We start from the raw sequence: 15,333 nt of genomic DNA on the forward strand, positions 1-15,333 counted from the left end.
AGGAGGTTTTAATGAGAAGTCATTTGGAGATGTACATGTATCATTTTCATGCTTTTTTTATGGCTAAACAATAGGGCCAAATATTTTGCACGACCCCATCTTGTAACTTATCTAGAAGATTCCTCTCAATGGCATTTCTCTATATAAGATAGCCTTAGAGAATAGTAGTTATGTAATGTTTGTAGGTGGAGTGTTATGTTGCCAAAATCAATTTAAAGTGTTGTTGGAGACTCCTATTGAAGAAGTAGTGTACTACTATTGTATTGTAACTATTGTTTCTGTAATACAAAGTATTGTGCTTTTAGAGTGTGGGGTTTTTCTCTCAAAAGGGTTTTCTCCATGGTATATCTTGTGTTCATTATTGTATATCTTTATGCATGTTCATTATCTCCTTGTGAATGTGTTTCTATTTTTGTAATAGTTAAGACTTGTAAGAAAATTTACATTATCTCCCTCAGTAGATTAGTGTTAGGAATCATTTTTTGCACCTTAGTTTCCTTTCAATAACTCACCAAGAATTGACATATCAAACTCATTTTGCATAGCACTCTAGAATTCTATACAAATAATATCACTACTTCCTCCAAAGATAATATCATCAAAATAAACTACCACTATTATCAACTAATTATCAATAGTTTTTTATATATAAGTTGTTTTTAGCACAACCTCTTCGAAATCCTTGTTGTTGCAAGTATCTATTTGGACGAGAAGACAAAGCCCTTAGAGCTTGATTAAGTCTACATGCAAAATTTGGTCTATTGAAATTATTAAATCCTTTCTGAACATGCTCAATATAAACTTCCTCCTCTAGCTTCCCATTTAGAAATGCCAACTTTACATCCATCTGATACACTTTGAAATTCTTAAATGTTGATGCTACCAAACATATTCAGATAGCTTCTAGTCTTGCTACTGGAGAAAATGTTTCTTCAAATTCCACTCCTTAGACTTGAGCATATCCTTGTCTTACTAGTCTAGCTTTATTCCCGATCACTTTACCAATTTCATTTAGTTCATTTCTAAAACCCACTTAGTGTCAGTCACATTCTTGTCTTTAGGTCTAAGGAACCAACTCTCATGTATCATTCTTTTTTAATCTAAGATAATTCTTCTTCCATGGCATATTTCCATTCCTTTTCCTTTCTTGCTTCCACATAACTATTAGGTTCAATCTTTGATAATAGTGTAAAGTGTTTATGTTCACTTGTTTTCTAAGATTTTCTCCTAGTTTGGACACCACTGTCTTTATTTCCAATGATTTGTTCCTCTGAATGATTCTTTTACACATACCTTGTTGGGGTCTTTTCACTAGTTATCTCCAATTCATTTTGGAGTCTTCATCACTTTTTTTATTTGAACCAATCTTGTCATCTTCTTTCAAAGATCCATTTGGTACTGCTAACTCATCAATATTTACATTTGCACTCTCCATGATTTTCTTCAATCTCTTGTTGTAACATCTATATGCTTTGCTAGTCATTGAATATCCAAGAAAGATACATTCATCGAATCTAGAGTCAAACTTACCCAAATTATCTTCATCCCTTTTGATACAATATTTATTGTCATTAGGCTTCCACAGTCCATGATAGTATGATTTGAGCTTCTATATCTGATCGTGTATCATTTTTCTCTTTGATGTTTCAAATCATATTTTCTTCTCTAGCTCTTATCTTGATGATGAATCATAGTATGATTCAAAATATCGATGAGAAAAATAATACACACAATTAAATCCAGAAGCTCAAATCATAATATCGTTTGCTTCTAAAGATTCTAAAATTCCTTACTAATTTTGGTCTTCCATTCCATTATTCACATGGGGTCTTTGTTTTCTTTGGTCTGATCTGAGCTCTATTTAGGATGAACATAGTTGTTTGGCATGCTTCTCTCTAGTATCCATTTGACAACTTTCTATGCTTTAACATAGTCAGAACCATCTCCTAAACGATCCAGTTCTTTCTTTCCACCACTCTATTCTATTGTGGAGTCCTAGATGTTGAATATTATGTTTGAATACCATGCTTAGCACAAAATTCCTCATATCTATCAAAGGTAATCTCTCTACCTCTATCTTGTTAGACGGTTCAAATAACCGGAAGACAACTGAGAGGGGGGGTGATTCAGTTGTCATAGATTACCAGAATATTGAGCAATTAAAACTTTAATACCAGAATACTTAAACCAAATACTGGAATAGCAGTTAAACAATTAAGTATAAATAATAATCACATAATACATACCATCCACATGACACCAAGATTTATATGTGGCAAACTCGGTAAAGGGAAAAACCACGGTGGGAAGCCTACCCATAGTTAGATAATACTTTTGTAGTAAGTATGTAAATTAAAATTGAGGGGCCTGCACTTGTAGGAAGGCCAACAACCTAGAGTGCACTGCTCATCACAAAAGGAGTCTCACTAACTACATAGAAATCCAGACTACAATCCAGAAGATGGAATGAACTGCAAATATGGCATCTCCTATGCCTGAGTACAGTTTCGGTTAAGCTCAATACCAAAGGACTAAATCCTCTTACATAAAGACAATTCAATCTCCAATGATCGACCAAATCCTCTATCTAAATGATATTACATTATTCGCACATTACATATCCATATCCTATTCCTATATCCTGATGATCTACAATGAGATCTTACATCATATATATACAAACCCTCGACCATAAAAAATCAGGTTGGCCACCAAACAATAAACTAATTACATAACTACAAAACATGTTGGCCTTAGACCAAACAAACAATATCCAACTCATAAGACATCCCAGAAACACATCGAGAGGTCCAATCCACACGTTACATTAAGTTGGTCCATAACTTAGATCAACCGGGACCCAATAAAGGTCCACACACTAAAGAAATGATCTTCATCCACTAAGTCTCGAACATGATCACCATCAACATCTTGAATCTCCACTAGAAGCTGCACCAACACCACGTATGAATATCCTCAAAGATCTTCATCAAAAGCTCTGTCGGTGAAACCCTCGTTGGAACCACAAGCCAAGCTTCCAACCAAACATGATAGCATCCGATCACTAGACCAAAACCAACTGACTGAATATAAACACAAGTAGCATGAATAAGCCAATTCCATAACCAAATCATACCGGATCATGCCAGATCCAAACCAACCAAAAACTACTCAACCTACCGAGACCAGAAGGGTGCCGGTAAAACATCCAAAATAGCTAGTGTTGACATCAATGACAAAACATCAATGCAACACATAATCAATTCCTCCAAATGGCCAACAATCTCCCCCTTTAGCATTGATGGCAACACTAGATGTGAAAAACATCTAAGTACCAAGAAATGCCAAACAAGTCTCCCCCAATGGAAGACAACCAACAATCTCCCACATAAAGATATAGCAATGAAGTTCTGAAACAAAGACCAAACTCCCCCTATGAATGATATCTTTGTAAAGCTCTAAATTACACATATCTCTCCCCCTAATGTATACAACTCCTTAAGTTTTTCTTTTTCACATCAATGTCTCTCCCCCTTTGACATCAATGCCAGAAATCTGACAAAAATATCAAAGCAAAAACATAAACCATTGAATCACAAAGCTAACTACTCCCCCTAAGTAGTAGCATCCCCACATCTGTGTTGGAATGAAAAATATCTCTGATAATATATACCGTACTGATGCCAAAAGGCATCAATCAGTTCTCTGTTGGAGGGTCAGAAACCCCTAAACTGTCTCTCAGGTACTCAAATGGTTCTTTAGGCAAAGGTTTAGTGAAAATATCTACAATATTCTCTTTAGTGTTCACATAAAATAGTCTAACATCGTTTTCTTCCACCTTCTCCTTCAAAAAGTTATAGTTGATAGATATGTGCTTTGTCTTAGAGTGAAATGTCAGATTCTTTGATATGTCAATAGCAACAAAGTTATCACAATGAATAACTACCAGTCCAGTGCAATGCGCTTTGATATCCTTCAACATTTGCTTCATCCATAAAACCTATGTACAGTTAGTAGCAGCAGCAACATACTCAACTTAAGCAGTAGATAAAGAAGTACATGATTGTTTCTTGCTGATCCATGATACCAACTTCTTTCCAAGAAAGAAAGCTCCACCAGAAGTACTTTTTCGATCATCAACATCTCCAGCCCAATCAACATCTGTATATGCACATAAAGTAAAGTCATCATCCTTAGGGTACCACAAACCATATTTTGATGTACCTTGCAAGTATCTAAAAATTCTTTTCACCGTACTCTCATGATTTTCTCTAGGATCGCTCTAAAATCTAGATGCAATACAAACAACATTCATTTTGTCAAGTCTAGTCTAAGTCAATTAAAGTAGACCTCCAATCATAGATTTGTATCTTGTAGGATTTATCGGTGCAGAAACATCCTTCCTTGTCAATTTCTCACTTGTAATCATAGGAGTACTTACCAGTTTAGAATCTCCCATACCAAATTTCTTCAACAATTCCCTAGCATACTTAGTTTGACAGATGAAAACACCTTTATCAGTCTGAGTAATCTGCAAACCTAAGAAAAATTTTATTTCCCTAATCATAGACATTTCAAATTCTTTCTCCATATTTTTAGAAAATTCCATGCACAACTTATCTTCACCACCAAAAATAATGTCATCAACAAATACTTCAATAATCAATATATCATCATCAGTGATCTTATAATATAAATTACTCTCAGCATTACCCTTAGTAAAACCAAGCTTCAAAAGATATTTATCCAACCTTGCATACCAAGTTCTAGGTGCTTGTTTCATTCCATATAAAGCTTTCCTTAACCTGCAAACCATGTTTGTATCATTTGATAGTGAAAGACCATTAGGTTGCTCAATATAAACTTCCTCATCAAGATCCCCATTCAAAAATGAACAATTAACATCCATTTTATAAACCTTGTAGTTTTTATGAGCAACATAGGCAAGAAATAATCTTACAACTTCAATCCTAGCTACAGGTACAAAAGTCTCACCATAATCAATTCCTTCCTTCTAAGAATATCCTTTACAAACCAATCTAGCCTTGTTCCTTACAACTTGACCATCTTCATTCAATTTATTCCTAAAACCCCATTTAGTTCCTATAACATTCTTATTTTTAGGCCGGGGAACCAAAGTCCATGTGTTATTTTTCTCAATCCGGTCTAATTATTCTTCCATAGCTTTCAACCAATATTCATCTTTACATGCCTCAATTACTGATACCGGTTCAACTTGAGAAATTAAACATACCTCATTAGTTTCCAATCTTCTTCTTGTCATTACTCCATCATTCTTATCCCCAATGATCTAATCTTCTGAATGATTCAATCTCGCATACCTAGGAGTCTTCTGACTCTATGTTCCTCTTCCTAGTTTTTTAGTTACTGTAGAATTTTCTGATATAGTCAGAGTAACTAGTTCAACACTCTATTCCAGTAAAGGTGTTACCAGTTCATATATAATCGCTTCCACCACTGGTTACTTCTCATAAACTCTGATTTGACCTCTATTTTCATCCACCTTAACATTAGCACTCTCCACAATTCTCTGCAATCTCTTGTTATAACATCTATATGCCTTGCTTTCATTAGAATAACCAAGAAATATGCCTTCATCACATCTAGGATCAAATTTTCCAATGATATCATCTCTTCTGATATAACACTTACTACCAAAGATTCTGAAATACTTAATTGTGGGTGTATTGCCAAACCATAAATCATAAGGTGTCTTACCGATTTCTCCTTTGATATGTACTATGTTGAATGTATAAACCATTGTGCTCACCGCTTCTCTCCAATAGATATGAGGTAGAATAGATTCCATCATCATTGTTCTAGCAACATCCAAGATAGTTTTGTTCTTCCTTTCCACAACTCCATTCCGCTGAGGTGTCCGAGGAGCAGAAAATTGTCTCCATATACCATGATTCTCACAAAAGTTATTAAACTCACCAGATGTGAATTCTCCACCATGATCAGACCTTAAACATTTAATCTTCAATCCTGTCTCGGTTTCCACTTTAGCCTTAAAGATTTTAAACTTTTCAAATGCTTCAAATTTCTCCCTTAGAAAATTAACCCACATCATTTTAGAATAATCATCAATGATTGGCATGAAATATCTATCACCTTGAAAACTTTTAACTCTAGGAGGGCCACACAAATCAGTATGAATAAGATCAAGAACATCATTAGATTTATCTTGTATACTCCTAAAAGAGGTTCTGACCTGTTTACCCATTTGACATTCTTTACATATCGGATTATAGGGCTTCGCAATCTTAGGTATATCTCTAACTGCCTTAGTTGAACTGATCTTCACAATGCAATCAAAATTCACATGACATGGCCTTTTATGCCATAGCCAACTCTCATCAATTTGTGCAATCAAATATGTCTTCTCACTGGAATTCAAATGAAATATATTACCTTTCATCTGTGTACCATTTGTAATCTCCAAACCAGATCTATTAATGATTTTGCATTTCCCATCCTTGAACTGTAATTGAAATCCCTTATCCACCAATTGTCCTACACTCGCAATATTATGCCTTAAACCTTCAACATAATAAAATTGCCAGTATTGTTCTTACCATCCAATGATATAGTTCCTTTTCCTTTGATCATGCATGCTTTGTCATCTCCAAATCTAACCAGACCACCATCAAATTCTTGCAAAGATAGAAACTTCCTTTTATCTCCAGTCATATGATATGAACATCCTTTGTCAATTACCCATTCATCCTTGTCTTCAATTTTAGAATAAGTGCCTTCTCTTCAGGTACATTCTCTTCCAGTGTCAGAACATCTTCCTTGATAGCCAGGAACACCCATTCCTTCCCATTGCTAGAACCACTAGCAGAATCTTCTGCCAGTTCATCATCAGAATCAATAATGCCTCCCTCATCCACTATGTAGCATGATTTGTCTTTGTTTTTCCTGTACTTATACTTGTTCTGATATCCAGGGTTAGGCTTAAAAGATCTTCTAACTCTTTCTTCAAATCTTGAATTCCTTTTAGGACATCTAGATGCAAAATGACCAATCTTATTACATGCAAAACATTTAAAAGGTGATTTTCCTTCATACTTACTTCCTACCGATCCTTTAGGTACTCTTCTAGAAAATAGTGCTTCAAGTTTCTCAAACTCATCATCTTCTCTCTTCATATCATCCAATTCCGTTGCATATAAAGCTTTCCAATCTTTCTTACTGGTTGCTGATGCAGATGCATGAAAAGAAGGTTCAGTCTTCATAGCTCTAGAAGGTCCAAATTCTTCAAGCTCAAAAGAAGATAATTTCCCAACCAAGGTATCTCTATTGACAGAAGTATTAGCCATTTTTCTTAACTTATTAATAGCAGTAGCCTTCATCTTGTAAGTCGGTGGTAGGGCTCTCAAAACTTTAGAAACACTTTCATCTTCACTAAGAGTTCCACCACAACATTGAATTCCCATAACGATCTCATTTACCTTTTCCATGAATGCAGTAATCCTTTCATCTTCTTCCATCTTTAGGTTTTCATATCTCATCTGGTAACCATGAAGTTTAGAAATCTTCACTATAGGATCACCTTCATTAAGAGTCTTCAAATTATCCCATATAGCCTTTCTAGATGATTTGTTAGTTCATCCCATTATTTGTTGATCAGAAAGTGCACACAAGAGGGCTTCTCTTGCTCTACAATCATTCTCAAGCTCCTTATCCAAGTTTTCCAGATGAGGATTGCCAGATGCCAGATTATGAGGTGTAACACCATTCTATGTGATCTCCCGAATAACCTTTCCGAGACATCTCAGATGAGTCTCCATCTGAATCTTCCATACTGTGTAATTTGTTCCATCAAGCCTAGGAATATCTCTCTGAAAGATAGCTCCATATGAACTAGATGAACTTGAATTGTTAGTCACCATAGGATCTTCCTCGAGAGGTTAAGCTTTCTGCAGAGAGGACCAAAGCTCTGATACCAATTGTTAGACAGTTCAAATAACCAGAAGACAACTCAGAGAGGGGGGGGGGGGTGAATCGGTTGTCACAGATTACCAGAACATTTAGCAATTAAAACTTTAATACTGGAATCCAAAACATTTATTACCGAAATGCTTAAACCAAATACTAGAATAGTAGTTAAACCAATTAAGCATAAACAATAATCATAGAATAAATACCATCCACATGACACCAAGATTTATACGTGGAAAACTCAGTAAAGGGAAAAACATGGTGGGAAGCCTACCCACAGGCAGATAATACTTCTACAGTAAGTATGTGAATTATAATTGAGGGGCTTACACTTGCAGGAAGGCCAACATCCTAGAGTTCACTACTCATCACAAAAGGAGTCTCACTAACTACATAGAAATCCAGACTACAATCTGGAAGAAGGAATGAACTGCAAAGATAGCATCTCCTATGCCTGAGTACAATTTCGATTAAGCTCAATACTAGAGGACTAAATCCTCTTACATAAACCCAATTCGATATTAAATGATCGACCAAATCCTCTATCTAAATGATATTACATTATTCGCACATTACATATCCATATCCTATTCCTATATCCTGAAGATCTACAATGAGATCTTACATCATATATATACAAACCCTTGACCATAAACAATTAGGTTGGCCACTAGACAATAAACCAATTACATAATTACTAAACATGTCGGCCTTAGACCAAACAAACAATATCCAAATCATAATACATCCCAGAAACACATCGAGAGGTCCAATCCACACGTTACATTAAGTCGGTCCATAACTTAGATCAAATGGGACCCAATATAGGTCCACACGCTAAAGCAATGATCTCCATGCGCTAAGTCTTGAACTTGATCACCATCAGCATCCTGAATCTCCACCAGAAACTGCACCAACACCACTTATGTATATTATCAAAGATCTTCATCAAAAGCTCTGCCGATGAAACCCTAACCAGAACCACAAGTCAAGCTTCCAAGAAAACATGATAGCATCCGATCAGCAGACCAAAACCAAATGACTGAATATAAACATGAGTAGCATGAATAAACCAATTCCATAACCAAATCATACTGGAGCATACTAGATCATGTTGGATCCAAACCAACCAGAAACTACTCAACCTACCGGGACCAAAAGGGTGCCGGTAAAGCATCCAAAATAGCTAGTGTTGACATCAATGACAAAACATCAATGCAATTCATAATCAATTCCTCCAAATGGCCAACATATATAACCTTAAAGATTTGATTGTTCTACTAGTTTCATTTTCAACTAATATCTTAAAAGATTTAAACTTCTCAAAAGCATCTGATTTTTCTTTTAAGAAACCAATCCAAGATATTCTAGAATAATCATCAATAAGCATAATGAAATACCTATCACCTTGCAAGTTCTTTGTTCTCATTGGTCTAACTAGGTTAACATGAATCAAATCCAATGGCCTTGCAGTAGAGTACTCCTTATTAGGAAATCTAGACTTTGTCTTTTTTCCTTCATGACATGGTTCATAGCTTGTAGATGGACGCTTATTTATCTTGGACATGCCTGTTACCATTCATTTTGAGTTGATTCTCACTAGATCATCAAAATTAATATGTCCCACTTTTCTATGCCATGACCAACTCTCTTCTTTTTGAATAACAAAATAATTTTGTCCATTCACCTCAGTCAAGTGATATATATCACTGTTAGTTCCGCTTCCTTCTATAATCACTTCTTTGATATCTTTCTTCCTGATTTTACATCCTTTCTCATTTAAAGATAAATTGTATCCATTGTCACACATCTGACTAACACTTAGAATATTATGTTTTGGGACTTCTACATATAAGATATTATAGATATTTGTCTTTCCACCATCAAAGCTCAATGTACCCTTTTTAGCAATTTGGGCAACTAAATTGTTGCCAAGAGTAACATCCCCTTTGCCATAACTTTTATGATTCATAAAATTTCTCATCTTTGATCATGTGATTTGAACATCCACTATAAATTATCTATGTAGATTGATTCTCCTTCCGATCATGAAGTATTGTTTGGGCTAAAAAGTTTGTTTTGATCTGAATTCTATTTCTGATTTCTTTTTCCAAACCTTCTAGGAATTGTCCTTTTGTCTTACATAACCACTCCCTTTGTTTTTTGGTATGAAACTACTCACAAATTGACTTCTACAATTTCTTGCAATATGACCAAAGTTGTTGCACTTATAATAGATGATATTAAAATTAAATAATGAAACAAACACATTTCTGCTAACAAAGTTATTTCTTTTAACTGGAACTCTTCTATAATCCATTATCTTATGACAAAAATTATTACATTTAAAACAATCACCTAAAAAGAATAATTGAACCCAGTATTGAATCCTTGTCCTCTAGGTGCTTGTCTTTTGGATCTTTTATTCCACATTTGAACTTCAATGAAGCCATTCTCCGTCTTCTTACTTTCCTCAGTTGTTATAGTTTTTTATATTTTAGTACTTCTAGATCCTTTTTCTTTTGTTCTTACTGCTTCTAGTCTTTCTAGTTGCTCCTTGTTTCTATCTTTTCAACCCTCAATGAAATCTAAACCGATTTTGATGTGCGATGATTTTTGACTTCCAACAATTTGGTCCAGCATCTTAGTACTCTTCTTAAACTTCATTTTTAGTTGATTAATTTTTTTGTCAATATCTTTTCTCAAGGCGACATTTTTTGCTTCTAGTTTCTCATAGTCCTTGTTTCTATTCGACACCTTTCTAGTTGTTGGTGTAAATAATTATTCATCTTGGATATTATTACACTTTACTTAAGTTTACTTAGGAAATGCATTTTATAGTAGTTTGGGTATGAGACACTTGGGTGTTTGTGCCACATTGGGATAGTGTGTGTAGGAGAATTTCCACCTTTTATGGTGTTGATCTTGTTGTTACACTCCACATTCAGTGGGTGATCCACCAGATGTGGACTATTATATTGTTTGTCCTACCTACCCACACCTATTTCCTACCTACCCTTGTTTCTTATTGAGCCACATGTCATGTTTGTGTGCTCACATATCTCTAGCCTTGCCTATATAAGCAGGCTTATCTACATTGTATGTAATTTTGAACTATTGATCATTTTCTATTGATGAGAATACAGTTTATTCTTGTCCTATATTGTGTCTCTATTTTGTACATTTCATTGAGCTCTTGATCTTGGCAAAATCTCACATGGTATCAGAGCAATTAGAGCGTCATTGATTCGTCTTGAAGAGGCATTATTGCGATGTCAAGAGGCAGATCTGAGGAGTAACATCTTTTGGAGGCGTCCTAGACCAGATCCAACCTCGTCATTGCGTCCAGGTGGCCGTTTCCATGAATTTTGGTTATAAAGTTGGCCTATTTTGGTGAGAAATTTTTTTTTGCCAATTTTGCTATTATTGTACAAATTTAAAAAAAAAATTTAGTTTTTTCTGAAAAATTGAAAAAAAATTCGTCAAAAAATTTTAAAAAAAATCATTTTGGTGGTTCGAAGACCCCCCCTAACCCGCAGGTCTTCAGGGCACCACCACCGGGGGCTTCACCGCCCAGCTCCCCAACGCAGCTCCCCCGACGGCTTCCCCGTGCAGCTCCACCGACGTCACCCACTGGCGCTCCCACAACATCTCCCTCCGGAGTTCCCTGCCATGTCGCGCCTCTCGGAGCCGCTGCTGCAGCGCCCCCGCCACCGTGCAGCTTCCCGTTGCGCCTCCCTGTCGGGGCGCCATGCCCTGCCATGCTGCCCATGGGCCCTGCCGGCCCTGCACCGCCCTCGCCAGCCCCGCACCGCCTCGCTGCCGGCGCCTCCCGTCGGTCCCCTCGGCCCCGCCGCCACCTCACCGTCGGTGCCTCTCGTCGACCCTCCGACGGCCCTGCACCTTCCACCATGCGGTCTCCGGGACCCCGCCACATCAGTGCCACGTGGTGCACATGCAGACCCCGCCACATTTCCTTTCGGCCACGTCAGCAGCCCAGTTGGCTGCCAAATCACCCTACCACGTCATATTTCCATACTGCCACATCATATTTTTTTGGCCAGTCAGATAACGCCAAATCAGTGCCTAGTCAACCATGAATTTTTGGCGACTGTCATACGGCTATCAAATTTAACCCTGTAGTTTGCTGAAGTCATCATTTTTCAAAAATTTTGAAGGTCCCTCTCATTGAGCTTTTTGATTTTGCAATTCAACTTCAAATGGCCATAACTTGCTCATTTGTGCTCCTTTTTTGGTGCAATTTTTTTTGAAATGGGCTAGAATGTCATGTACTTTCACATGGTGGAATTATTTTCTAATTTTGATGGACAGATTTTTTCATAATTCTTAGTTTTTGTTGACTATACATGTCCAATCCTCATTTCTGCAACTTCCAGGTCTTCGTTCGGGCTCATACGAACTCCTTTTCAGGTGCTGTTTTTTTTTAAAGTGCATTATTTTTTGTCTACTCTCAGTATATGCTATCATTTTGTAGAAATTGTGGGTATAAATTGTACTTTCATCATATGGTCTTATTTGACCAATTTGGCATTTGTATTGCATAGATCTATCTTTCTGATATTTTGTTTTGTAGTTCTCAGCCTATTGGGGCAGTTGCAAAACAAAATCAGAAGTCCACCTTTCCATTGTTTGCAAGTGGCCTCTTGTACACGCACTACATATAAAGTGCCAAAATCATCATTTTTGGGGGGGTGTCTCTTGTACTTTTGTGCTCTTGTGTTCCTTCCTTTTTTCTGCTATGGGTTCTTCTAAGTTTCCTCTCTTAACTCCTTGTAATTATGCTACTTGGAAAATTGATGCATGGAGTAAACTTATGGAAAAAGGACTAACTCATTACATTGATGGAACTATTGTTGCTCCTGTTGATCCTAAGGTTGATCCAGTTGGTCACTTGGATTGGCTCACTAAAAATATCATGGCAATTGGTACTTTAAGAAAGTATGTATCAAAGGATCTCATTTTTCATATTGAGAAGTTTACTCTAATCAAGGATGCTTGGCAAAAGTTTCAAGACTTGTATGGTTAAGTTGATGAGATTAGGGGATATCAAATTGATAGTGATCTCACCTTGTAATTATGCTACTTGGAAAATTGATGCATGGAGTAAACTTATGGAAAAAGGACTAACTCATTACATTGATGGAACTATTGTTGCTCCTGTTGATCCTAAGGTTGATCCAGTTGGTCACTTGGATTGGCTCACTAAAAATATCATGGCAATTGGTACTTTAAGAAAGTATGTATCAAAGGATCTCATTTTTCATATTGAGAAGTTTACTCTAATCAAGGATGCTTGGCAAAAGTTTCAAGACTTGTATGGTTAAGTTGATGAGATTAGGGGATATCAAATTGATAGTGATCTCACCATGTTAGATCCCAAAAACTTTGATACTATACAAGATTATGTCACTAAGGCAAATGAGTTGAGGGCACAACTCAAAGATTGTGGCATTGATAAGAAGGATATTGTGATGTCCCCTTCCTAAAATCACCCTAAAACATAAATAAAGCAATAATTTTAGGACTTATGGAAAGTAGCTCATCCTTTATACAAAATTGATCTTTTCTCATATTATCCAACCATAGCTAATACTATGCATACCTATCAATCATTTACTTATGCCAATAATGAAATGTTAAAGTATTTCCAATAAGTTAAATGGATTGTTAATTTGTGTTGTATGATTTACATCCCATAGATCGCAAGAGACTCTTCTTCCCTATTCTGCTAATCCTTACCAGATGGAAGATTTGTTGTGCCAAGGGCGCATGACATGGTCTACATGTGGCTCCCTCAAGGTTTACTACCCATCTTGGGACATTTTCGCCATGTGACCGATTTACTCTGCCTTTCCCCCACACACTCCCTATCTTTGCAAGTAGTAGAGAAAGACGAAGAATAAGCTCACTACCATCTATAGGTTAAGTAATTAAATTTAATATGGCTTATTTAAATTACATTGTCAATTAATTATTCAGTGATTTGTCCACATATTATGTTATCATTACATTTGGTAAATTTACATTGCTTCATTATTACCATTATTGATATTCTTGATAGTATCAAACTATATCAATGTTTTGTATTAATTTATTGAACTGCCATTTGTGTTAGTTGTAATCAGTATATTGATTTAAATTATTAGTATCAATTGCATTGAATTGTATTTATTTGGTTTGCATTACCAATGTTAAATTGTATTAATAGCAGACCCTACTGCTGGGCTATATTATAGTTATTGACTCAATCATATATTATTTTATTCATATTGAAATATATTTAACTCGGACTATTCTACATCTCCTACGAATTACTTATTACGTATGAAACCTGAAACTTAGGTAATAGTGTCAGGTCATACTTACCTTTTCCTTGCTGACTGTTGTTGTCCTTTTGTGACAGGCTGGATTGCCACTGCTGGAATTTTCCTTCCCTTAATTCTGCCCCAAACTCTTCTTTCTTGTTTGTCGTACCTCCTTTTCTTCTTTTCTTCCCTTTTTTTTTTTCCTTTTCCCTGTCTCGTGTGCAACCCAGGTCTTATACTAATGGATGTGATGCCCCTTGGGGAGAGACGTGGCTTCAATAAAGGTCATGTCCCTCTCTTGCATTATAATTAAGGTCCGATACTTTTGGTATTCAATATTATTTGGTGTTATGTTATTATCTCTTTGTTAATTTAACATAGGAATATTTGCTCATCATTATTATTTTATTCTATTTGTTTATTATTATTATTATTTTATTTTATTTGTTTATTATTATTATTATTTTTAATTGGTGTATCATACAATCAATTACTGATTATTAATTAGCAAATAATAAATCAGTTTAAATGTATTAGAATAATCAATTTAATAATTCATCAATATAATAAATCAAAATAATACACCAAAATATGATACATCAATATAAAGGTACACAAAAGATTTATGGATTAGAATTTAAACCATTGTATTTACAATTTATGATTTCTATTACATTTGGTTTTATTATACATAGATTAGGCATGGTTCATGACAGTTCGTCGGTCCCGAATTTGCTTGTCCTCAAGCAAATTAAGATTTGAATGTGTCATAATTTCTTCCCCTTCCCATGTAGCATCCTCTCTAGATAAGCCTTTCCATTTTAGTAAGTATTCAGGGATAATTATGTTCCTCAACTGTTTCTCTCATCTATCTAGGATGATTTCTAGTTCCAAAATAAGTTTGCCTTCATCATCAAGTGGTGGCAATTCAATACAAGGACTTATTTGTTGCCCGAGGACTTTCTTAAGTCTAGATACATGGAAAATATTATGAATTTTACTATTCTTAAGTAATTCTATCTCATAGGCTACTTCTCCT

Source organism: Cryptomeria japonica, chromosome 9, assembly GCF_030272615.1.
Source record: "Cryptomeria japonica chromosome 9, Sugi_1.0, whole genome shotgun sequence".
NCBI lineage: Eukaryota > Viridiplantae > Streptophyta > Pinopsida > Cupressales > Cupressaceae > Cryptomeria > Cryptomeria japonica.